The following is an 11,977-nucleotide window of genomic DNA, read 5'->3' on the forward strand; positions in this document are numbered from 1 at the left end:
TCTTGAACATCAGCAAGCTCTTACTATGAAGGATTTTAATGGTACGAGTGTAAATGAATTAAAAACACATGGATTAATATCCCTTTAAAATCCTTATGGTTTTAAAAATTAATGGGAGACATTTGGGGAAAGCACATTTGAGGTTCCATCAGATTCTGAAGGTAGAATATTTTAAGATTTTTCCCCTGATCTTCCTCTGTACACAGCTCTGTTAACCCATGAGAAATAAATGCAGAGGATATAATGGGGCTTGGAGAAAAGGAGTCTTCCCTTATGTTTATTGATGTTTCTAGAAAGTGAAATATACCCAGTAAACAAATAGTCACGAGTGAAGTGAGCAAATGGGTCTGTCCAGTAGTGGATGAGACTGTTTTGAAAGGTAAACCACTCCTTCATTGGAGGGTTTTCATTCAGAGGCTGAAAAGTCACTTCTCAATGGTGTCCGGGAGAGGATTTCTATTTGAGTATGAGTTGGAATGAAGAAGTCCTAGACATAGTATGGTATGTTGGAAAGTACACCCTAAAAAACCTGGTTCAAATCCTGTCTCTGGTGCTTACTATTTGTGAGTCCCTAGGTAAGGCACAACCTCATGATGTTGTTCTTCAGTTGTGTCCAACTCTCTGTGGCCCCATTTGGGTTTTCTTGGCAAAGATACCCTATTGCATTATACAGAGAAGTAGAGGTTTGCCATTTCCTTCTCCAACTCATCTTACATATAAGCAAATCAGACAAATAGGTTAAGTGATTTGCCCAAGGTCACAATGCTATTAAGTTAAATAAAGCATCTGAGGCCATATTTGAACTCAGAAAGATGAGTTTTCCTGAATCCAGGCCCTACACTCTATTCACTGTACCACCTAGTATTCTCATCTGTAAAATGAAGGGATTGAACAAGATAGATAGCCCTGGAGGTCTTTCCAACCCTGTGAGTCTATGATTGCATAAATGCACCCCATTATGTCATTCTAGTTCTACTGTTCATGATAATTTCACTTTAAATAAGTCACTTCAACTTTCTGGAACTCAGTTTCTTCATTTGTAAAATGTGGGGGCTAGACTAGGCATCTTCTGGGTTTCATTCTATCTTAATGTAATTCTTCCAAGAGACTGTAAATTCATTGGGACCAGAAATTTTTCCCCCTTTGTGTACCTATGCAGTAACCACTTAATAAATGCTTGTTGATTCAAACATAATATTTGACTAAGGTGGCTGATGCCAGAGAGGAAATGGGCTTCTGGTCCATCTTGGTTTAACAGAAAGAGTACTCACTCTGGGATAAAAGGAATCAGGTTCAAATCTGAACTCTTATACTTATATTATTACCCATGTAATAACTTCCTGGACCTCAGTATCCTTATTTATAAAATGAAGGGCTTGGATTAGAAAGCCTTTGGGGTCCTTTCTTCCACTCAATATACAATCTTATGATACAATGAGTAAAAATTGGCTCCTCTTTCACCTGTCCAGGGCCGAAGCCCTATTTTTTGTTCATTGTGGTGCTGGTCTGTCCTCTCAAGCTGGAACCCTACATTCAGGAGCATAGGTTAACATAAACATGCTAGAGAAAGTTGTTATAACCATTTTACTTTAGTCTCCATCGGAAACTTTCTCTCCTCACGAAACATCCACAGAATTTGGCACAAGAAAGAGCCTAGGTTGGGAATTGCAGGGTAGCTATGGGTCACTGATCTAGTAGGATTAGTTAAATTGTATAAACATGCTCCATTTCTTGTTCTAATTCAGTAAGACTGCGCACGGAGAAATCCCAAAGACGCCTAGCCAGGGTACAGTGTCACAGTGTGTTTGTACAAGAGATGTCTACAAGTCTGTTAACTCAGGGGGGGGGCAGCCATGTCAGGGAAATAATGAAACCCCATTGCTGTGTTTATGTCAAAGTCAGACTGGACAGCATCCTTGAGAAAGCCATAAAGGGAATGATCTCACATAGAGTCTTAGGATGAAGGGGGAGGGGGGGGGAGAGGAGGAGAAGAACAGGGTAGGGATCTGGGCTGCATTTTAAAGAATTTTACTATCAGTAATGTATTAGTCTAGGGGGTTCTTAACCTTTCTTGTTTCATGGAGACTTTTGGCAATTTGGCAAAGCACATAGACTCCTTCTCAGAATAGTGTTTCTCAATACATAAAGTAAAATGCATAAAGTCATAAAGGAAATATACTGAAATTCAGCTAACAAAAAATATGAAAAGTAGATTTATGTCCACCAGGTTAAGAACTCCCATTCATTGAGTTTGTTCTGGTCTAAGGATCCCATGTAGCAAACTGTTGTAAACTGTAGGGTTACTAGAGATGTGCCTGAGAGGTTACTTTAGACACACGTAGGTAATGAAAACCTTCCCTTAGGTGAGGGGAGGTGGGCATGGTTTGGAACTGAAACAAACTGCTTTTGTGTTTGCTTCCTGTACTATCCCCCATATCACAGTTTCGCTGCTGACAAGCTAGAAGGTAGCTGGTCTGTCATTTAACAAGCATTTACTAAGCTCTTACTATATGCCAGACTCTGTGTCAAGCACTAAGGATAGAGAAAAAAGGCAAATTATTCTTGCCTTATATTTTAATGAGGAGAACAATGGGTATATAGGATATATATAAAATAATTATGGTTATATTTATATAAAATATATGTAGGTATATGCATGTATATTATATATATACACATACAGATATACAGAGATTCATATTCATACATATGGTAAATGGAAGGTAATATCAGAGAACTAATTACTGATAAAAGTCACTCTAGATATGAAGATCAAAGGATGGATTAATAGGCAGACACATCAAAAGTTTACCCTACCATTGGCATTTGGTAAAGCTGCTCTGTTATTGTTCAGTGTTTCTATACCTCTGATTCTTCATGACTCCATTTGGGGTTTTCTTGGTGAAGATACTGGAGTAGTTTGCCATTTCCTTCTCCAGTTCATTTTACAGATGAGGAAACTGTGGCAAACAGGGTTAAGTGACTTGTCTAGGGTCACATAGCCTGAGGCCAGATTTGAACTCATAAAGAAGAAGGAGTCCTCCTGACTACAGGCCTGTCACTCTATCCATTACATTACCTAGATGCCCCTAAAGTTACTTAAAGAGAGTAATTTCTTTCTTTTTTGCCAATTTATTTCAATTCAGCAAATACTTAATTTTTAAAAATTAATTTAATTTATTTTTTAATGAACAGGAACTTTTCTTTCTCTCCTCCACCTCCTTCCTAATTGGGAAAAAGAAAAAAAATAGAATCCTTATTACAAATATGCACACTTTCTCAAAAAATTGGCCATTTCCAAAAATTGTGTGTCTCATCATCTCTCTATCAGGAGCTAGATAGGAGGCTTCATCATAAATTCTCTGGAATTATGGTTGGTTATTTTAGCAAATGTTTATTGTGTGTGTGTGTGTGTGTGTGTGTGTGTGTGTGTAGTCTCCATGAAACAAGAAAGTTTAAGAACCCTCTGGACTAGAACATTACTTATAGGAAAATTCTTTAAAATGCAGCCCAGATCCCTGCCCTGCCCTTCTCCTCCTCTCCCTCTTTCATCCTAAAACTCCTTGTGAGATCATTCCCTTTATGGCTTTCTCAAGGATGCTGTCCAGTCTGGGGTTTCCATTATTTCCCTGACATGGCTGCTGCCACCCCCAAGTTAATAGACTTGTAGATATCATATATGTGTATGTATATATGTGTACACACATACATATATGTATATATCTCATACACACACATATATACCTATGGGTGTGCATACACATGTGTGTGTCTGTATGTGTGTATGTGTGTGTGTGTGTGTGTGTGTGTTGGGTCCCAGAGGAAATGCAAATATTAAATAAGATGGTATACCTACCTTAAGCAGCTAGACCCGGAGTCAGGAAGACTCATCTTTCTAAGTTCAAATCTAGCCTCAGATACTTAATAGCTGTGTGACCCTGGGCAAGTCACTTCACCCTGTTTGCCTCATTTCCTCATTTGCAAGATGAGCTGGAGAAGGAAATGGCATACCACTCTAGTATCTAATATCTCCGTCAAGGAAACCCCAAATGAAGAGCTGGACATGACTGAACAATGATAGCAAGAACCATTCCCACTCCCACCCCCACTCCCAGCACCTGCTTTCAAAAATGTTACAGTTGGGGCAGCTAAATGGCTCAGTGAATAGAGTACCAGCCTTGGAGTTGGGAGGACCTGAGTTCAAATCTGGCCTCAAACATTGATATTTACTAGATGTATGACCTTGGACAAGTCATTTTAACCCCAATTACCCTGCTTTCTCCTCTCTAAAAAGACAAAACAACAACAAAAGAATGGCACAGTCTTTGGAACATATACACAAGGAAGTAAACACAAAACATAAGACAGTATGAGAGACCACTTGGCAAGAGCCAGGAAAGTCTGATTTCAGCTTCTTTCTCTGATCCATAATGGTTGTCTGATGGGCCAGTTGTTTGAATTTTTAGTGCCCCGGGCAACTTTATAAAGAGTGAAAGTTGTACATCTGCCTAGGTTGATGGAGTTTCTTTTCTGGTAGTCCCCTACACTGCATCCAAAAACAAGAACAAAATCAAAGGCTATAGAAAGCAACGCATAGTCATTTCAAGAGGAAGAGAGTACTGATAACTTGAGGAATGTGAAAAAATCTCCCTTGGTGCTATCTGAGACATCCTTTGATGGAAGCTTAGGAGTCCAGTGAGGCAGAAGGGAGAAGGGAGTGCATTACCCTACATAGGAAATATTGCGCAAAAGGGTGTAGGTAGGAAACCGGAATGTCAGAGAGAATATTATCTCTATCCTCTCTCTCTCTCTCTCTCTCTCTCTCTCTCTCTCTCTGTCTCTCTCTCTCTCTGTCTCTCTCTCTCTGTCTCTCTTTCAAAAAACTATTCCCACATTGTGGTTGTGTCGCTTTTAGAAACAGACTTTTCTGCCTTCTATTTTGTAAAAGTATCATAGTTTTCCAGTGACTTGCTTAGTTTATTCCAGATGAGTAGACTGCTGACAATGTTATAAAATATGGTAGGTATGTTCTTTGAAGTTTCCAGTATAGACCATTGAAAATGGAGCAATGTGAACTCTTTCTCCTGACGCAATACAATCTTGATTCACTGGTGCTTCTTAAGGTTTGGGACGTGCTCCACTGTTTTTTTTTTTCTTCTAAATCTTAAAACGTCTACTATAGTAAAAAATTACCTCAGAGGAACTAAGCATATTTTCTAGTGACACAAGAATTGGGAATAAGGGGGTGAGGATTCAACAGAAGAATTTGTGATGACTCATGCCAAATCCCTGTATAATTACTATATTATTTCTTTTGGGGATTAGATTTTGGGGAGTCGAATTTTCTGACTCATTAAGACTTTTTTTTGTTACTTTACCTAGTCTCATTCTATCCTAGTTTTGGAAGGAAATGGGAGTGGGAGGAGAGGAATCCAGTTTAACTCTTATGCCATTTGTTTACTGACTTCCTAATTTTTTTTTCCAAAAAGGAAACAGCAAACCACTCCAGTATCTTTGCCAAGAAAGCTCTGTATAGGGTCACAAAGAGTCAGACATAACTGAAAAAAACTGATAATCATTAGCATCATCATCATCACTTTTGGTGGAGGGAAGGGAAGGTGAATGCTGGGAAAAAAATTTCTGTAAGTGGGTTACAATATACCTGTACAGTGATATTTCTTTGCATGAACCCAACCAAATGCATGCTAGTAGGCATGACTTATTTGCAAAATGAGTCTTAAATTCTCTATGTCCCTGGAAAAATCTGCAAAATGATAGTCGCCTCAATAAAGTTTCTAAATCATATGTATATGGTATAGTGGAAAGTGCTGGACTTGTGGTCAAGACTTTCAGTCCTGGTTGTAATTAATGGAATGACCTTGGACAAAGTACTTTTGCTTCCTACTTTCAGTTTCCTCATCTATGAAGCAGCAATTGTACTGTATTGCTCACCTCCATAGTTTTCCTTGTAAACCTTAAAGTGCTATAAAATACAAGTTCTTTGAGGACAGGCACCCCTTCATTTTTGTCTTTATAGCACCAGCACTAGCACAGCTCTGACACATAGTAGGAGCTTAATAAATGTTTACTGACTGACTGCTATTAAAGTGAATTGTTTTATATACTACTGCTTTTAACACCATGATAAGCCTAGACAGAACGTGGATTTTATTGCAGCTTACAGGGGAAGGAGAATTGGAATACAGTGATAGAAGGGGATGGTGAAATCAAAATGACAACTGGGTAGGCATTAGGGGTGCCTCTGGAGCTTTGTCAGAGGTGCCAGTATCTGAGGAGGTGATGGTTCTTCCCTGCTTTGGTCCAGAAACTGTACTTTGCCTCTCAAAGTCCTCTGCTGGTTCTTGTGGGGGAAAAGGGAGAAGGTGGCACTGGGAGAGAACTCAAGGGAACAGGGTCACTTGTTAAGGTGCTAAACTGCCCCCTCCCCTAACTGTGACTTCACCCAAGATAAAGTTTTTTTGTGTGCATGCTTACCTTCCCTGAATTCTTTTTTTTTACTTAGTTGAAAGCTTTATATGTAATTTAAAAAAAATTTAAATTTAAATACAAAATAAGAAAAGGAAAAAGAAATAAACTTAAATACTAAAACTAAAAGAATACAAAATCAGAAAAGGGAGAAAAAAACCATTGCTACGTGCACAGCAGAATGTGAGAGAAGATTCAAAATATACAGTGATAAATTTCCATTTCAAGAAAGCCTGTATAATAAACACTACTCATTGTATTGAGAGCTGTCTATCTTTTCTTTGCTTCCTTGTGGGTTTTCTTATGTTCTCTGCTGTACACTTTTGATTTTGCTCTTTTTTCCCCTCTCCCCACCCCACTAAATTAAGCATGGAAATATATATGTATGTGTGTGTTATATGTGTGTGTATGTATATACATACATTATATGTCTATACCTATCTATCTCTATATCTATATGAATTTCAAAGGCCTTTCCCCATTACCTTTTTCTCTCCCCAAATTCTGATCCTTATTCTGCCAAACTCTAGGCCTTACTAATCCCTATCTAATACTGCTGTCATAGGCCCTCCTCTTTTCTTAACAAATTCCCCCTCATCCTACATTTCTCCCTCTCTCAGTCCATATTTTCTTTCTTTCGTAGTTTAGTTTTTATTTCACAATCATAAACTTAACTCTGTTGTCTGGCCATACTTGCAGAAGGAAAAAGGAAATGCAATCCAAAGAGAATTGCAACAAGTGAAAGCACAAGGATTACAGGGTGTAAAAGTAGATGGGGGAGTAGGGGGGGGGGGGGGGAAGGTGCTCTCTCCAGCTACAGATGAATGGTTTGATGGTTAAAACAAAAAACTTATGAGAGTTGTCCATAGTCAGCAATAAGAAATCTTCTTGCTGGTCTTGCCATCCCAAGAAGAGATGCGCTCCATAGCTTCCACAAAGTTCCTTCCTTCTTTCACTTAGCCAAAGACCACATGCTTGCCATTCAACTAATCAGTCTTAGCAGTACAGATGAAAAACTGGGAGCCATTTGTCTTGGGTCCAGCATCTACCATGGAAAAGGTGCCAGGACCAGTATGCTTCAGGATGAAATTCTCATCAGCAAATTTCTCTCCATAGGTGGACTTGCTACCAGTGCCATTATGGCATGTGACTTCACCACCCTGGCACATGAACCCAGGAATGGTTCTGTGGAAGCAGGATCCTTTGTAACCAAATCCCTCTCCAGTGCTCAGAGCATGGAAGTTTTCTGCTGTCTTTGGAACTTTGTCTGCAAAGAACTTGAAAGGAATCTGGTCCAAGGTCTTGTTATCGACGGCAATGTCAAGGTAGATGTTGGGGTTGCCCATGGCCACTGATGCCTGGGCTGGGTGCGGTAGAAGTAGAGGCAGCAGGGATCCGTATTAGGCAGATGGAACCAAGCTGAGGACTCCTGGTGGCGGTCTCTGCCCAGAGTCCATCTTCTGGCGCTCCTTGAAAGACAGAATTCTTCTGAAAACAATTCATCTTTTGGCACCCTCTCCAATTCTTCTTTTTTTCACTACCCCCTGATATACAGGTACAGGAAGAGAAGTTGGCCAAATTTCTCCAGACACATTCAGGCTCTTCCCCTGCCCCCATGAACCAGTACCAACTCTTTAGTAAGGTTCGATCCATCCTATTCTGATCTTTGTTGCTATTTTTGCCTTTCCTTGTATTCCCAGTGCTTTGCATGGGATTGGGCATATAATAAGTGCTTAACAAATGGTTGTTGACTGTTGGGCTATCTCTAGAGATCTTTGGTTCATTCTCTTTTCTCCCCAGTAAGTTCAGGATTTAGCTCATAGTCTTCATCCAAATTTCTGCTTCTTTTGAACAACCAGATCTCCTAGTTCCGCAGCCTCCCTAACTCTCATAACCTTTGCCTCCAGTCTTTTTCAACCATTCAAAGGATTGACTATGCCTGAGACCAGAGATTCTTATAGTTGGGTTTGAGAGCTTTTTAAAAAAGATATTTTTATAATTGTATTTCAATAGAATTTTTTCCTTTGTAGTACTATTTATTTTATGCATTTATAAATATTACTCTGAAAAAAGGGTCCCTAGGCTTCATTAGACTGTAGAAGGGATTTATGAAACAAAAAAGTTAAGAATTCCCCTTCCATAGATAAATCTGGCACACACATACACACCCATCCTCTATTTCCAGATTGAATTTGCCCCAGGAGCCAGAATCCTAAACGACAGTTCTGGGGAACTAAGAAATACTATTCAGACAGGCCCTAGAAGAAAACCGGAGTCAACAAAGAAAACTTCTACACATTTTGAAAACTAAGATAACATAGGAAGGTCCCATACAGAGCTATAAGATACATATGATTTGAGAGGATAATTTAAATGGATTTTCAAAATTCCAGTTGCCATTTTTTACCCTGCTCTTAAGACCCAGGTCATTTCTAAGAAAAGCAGTAAACCATCTAACAAATCATATTATTGACAAGCAAATGCTGACCTTAAACAAGAAGCCTCTTCTCTTGGAGTTGTTCATTTGGTTGTTTGATTCTACAAACTTTTAGCAGTTGTGAGATGACTAATAAGGATCTTTTGAAAATGTCAGTTTATATGAGCTGCAAACCCACTCATTCATGACAAGTGCAATGTGTTATTATCTGGGTGCATCTTATAGAGGGGAAGAAAGGATGGTTGCTTGAGTATATGAAGAACTTATCATCTACAAAGGTAAGGAAGGGGTTGTCATTTGAATTAGTGTAGGGAATTCTGACTCTCATGAAACAAAAGACTTTCTAAAGTATTGAAGCATGCATTTGTATGTGCATGCATGTACACAAACATACATGCACAAGTTTCTACAAGTTTTCTCTATCAATAAAATCACAATTCTAGTCCCTATTCCTTATCTGTAACTATGCATTTACATCATTTATTTGTCTACTGGACCTGAGATTCCATTCATATAGGCAGGTGATGGTGAGGTGCTTTCCTCCTCTGCCAATGCATACCAACATCTTCTCTGTAACTCAGTCTTAGAGAACTGCTTGAAGGGACTGAGACAATAAGTGACTTATCCAGGGTTACACAGAAAACATGTCACAAGTAGAACTCTCCATTGATTATTTTGCCTTTATGATAAATGGACATATTGGTGGGTTATTTAATTTTAAAAAATTATTTGCAAGATGAATTTTGTTTTGATTAAAAAAATTGTCTGACCCTGTTGTTTTATCAGTATAAGGAGCTCAAACACAGAAACCCCCCTCTACTGAGTCAATTTGGTAACTTGTCCGTAATTCATGGTCTTAGAGAGTTTCCTGGAACAGCAAGAGGTTAAGTTGACTTTCCCAGGGTTGTAGAGCTACTTCTAGTCCTAGGCTAGAGCTCAGGCCTTCTTGCCTCGGAGACCAATCTTTTGTCAATCCAGACTGTCTCTCCACACTGATTTAAGCCATAATAAAATGGTTATCTGCAGAGATAGGAAGTCTTGGCTGCCAAATGTTAATCTTAGACCTGAATAACAAATGCCCGCCTCTGCTTAGAGAAATCATTGTGCCATGATTAATATCCATGCAAGTCTGGACCTTGGTTCCTAAGATTTCATTTGCAGGATAATTGGCCCTTCAATTATAGAGCAAAATTAAAAAGGAAGGTAAACTGTGGTAATGGATTTCTCTGATTGTGCTGTATAAAATGGGTGAGTTGAAGTCAAAGGGATCTGAACAGTTACCTTCATAGAGTTTTGTTGTTAGATTATATTAATCCATCCCGGCCAGATACAATGAAACAACTAGAACTAATCAAGTTTGATGACTAATCTGTTTTCTTCCAATCTCCTCTTATCATATCCCTTCCAGGCCGAACATTTTTTCTTTTTCTTTTTTCTCTTCTCTTCTCTAGAAGCCAGGTCTGCTTTTAGCTTTTCTACTCTCTGCTCTTCCCTCAACTGTCTCTTAATCTTTTCACAAAAATATCACCACAAGTCTGTTGGCTCCCTTTTATAGACCCAGCTCAAAGGAATGACTCCCTGAAACAGCCAAATCATTGCAAATGGAATTTATCCAAAGATAAATCTCAGTTCTCTTAATTCATTTAGAATTACTGAGATTTAAGATATCTTCGGATCTCTCATGCAAGTACCAAGACTCTGTCAGGATATGTATCTTCTTATAACTTCATCAATTTTGTAAGATTGACTGCAATAAACATTTATTAAGTTCCAGGCACCATATTAAGTTCAGGGGCTACAAAGAAAGGTAAAAGACAGTCTTTTTGCCTTCAAGGAGGTAATTATTTAATAATCATAGTATCATATATTTAGAGCTGGAAGGGATCTAAGAGGACTTTGAGTCTGCCCCTTGGTTTTATAGACAAGAAAACTGAGACACAGAGTCTTACTTATTCATGTAGTTAGTAAGTGTCTGGGGGGATCTGAACCCAGATCTTCCTGACTCCAAGTCAGCTGTCCTTTCTACTGCATCATACTACCCCTCAAATTGATTGGAGAGCTTTCCTTCACATAGGCCAGTCTCTTAATCACTACATCTCTGTTTCTCCATTTGTGAAATGAAGAAAAAAATCACTCCTTCCAAAAGGATAATAGCAGTTGGTTATCCAAGTTGAAAATAATGAGATCCTCTTTTTTCTCCTCTCTTCCATCCTGTCTTTTGGTCATTTCTCAGCTCATTAGAGCACCCTCCTCCCAACTCCCCGTGGAGTGGTTAGGCAGAAGAACACAAGATGAACCACAAACTAGAATAAGCTGCCTCATCTTCTCTAGGCCTTACTAATCCCTAACACTGCTGTCCCAGGCCCTCCTATTTTCTTAACGAATTCCCCTTCATCCTACGTTTCTCCCTCTCATAGTCCATCTTTTTTTTTCTTTTGTAGTTTAGTTTTTATTTCATAAACTTAACTCTGTTGTCTAGCCAGAGTTGTGGAAGGAAAAGGGAAATGGAATTCAAAGATTCCCCATCACAACGTTCCCCATTGCGATTTCAATAAAGAGTAGGTCACCATAAGAAACTAAATGAGAAATTTGGGGGAGTTTTGCAAAAGCCTCCAGATGACAAGTGAAAAGACAACATAGAAAAAAATTAGAAACTCAGAAATGCATAAAATATATGTATAGTATTGTATAATATTAACATGCTTTTATCTTTTAATATCGTAATAATTCAGATTTATTCTATGGTACGAGGCGGGGGCGCAAAAAACTATACCCAGATTTTCCAGATCTCTGGGGTGCTACATGTAAGTGTGGAAGGGAAGACTGTAGTCTTCTTTACTCTTTGGTAAAAGGTGTGGTCAGAGGAGGAGAGTGTGTGAGTGTATTGGAAAGGTTTGGGAGTGGGCATCTTATTATCCCAATGATCCCTCTCCTTTACGGCCATGGATAATTGAGACTAAACTTGGCTTTCCAGACATGTCCTCGGCTAACTTGTCATCATTCACCCTAGTAATGATATAATGTAGATTTCAGAGAAAACCTAGGAATTCTACA

At 38.9% G+C, this 11,977-nt stretch overlaps 1 pseudogene; it reads right to left on the reverse strand.

The window, feature by feature from the left end:
- Positions 1-7,472: 7,472 nt before the first annotated feature.
- Positions 7,473-7,832, reverse strand: LOC138153202 (peptidyl-prolyl cis-trans isomerase A pseudogene; annotated as a pseudogene).
- Between the last annotated feature and the right edge of the window lie 4,145 nt (positions 7,833-11,977).

This window comes from Petaurus breviceps, unplaced genomic scaffold (assembly GCF_028583685.1).
Source record: "Petaurus breviceps papuanus isolate PSGF00001 unplaced genomic scaffold, PetGlider_PUasm1.0 90977, whole genome shotgun sequence".
Taxonomy (NCBI): Eukaryota; Metazoa; Chordata; class Mammalia; order Diprotodontia; family Petauridae; genus Petaurus; species Petaurus breviceps.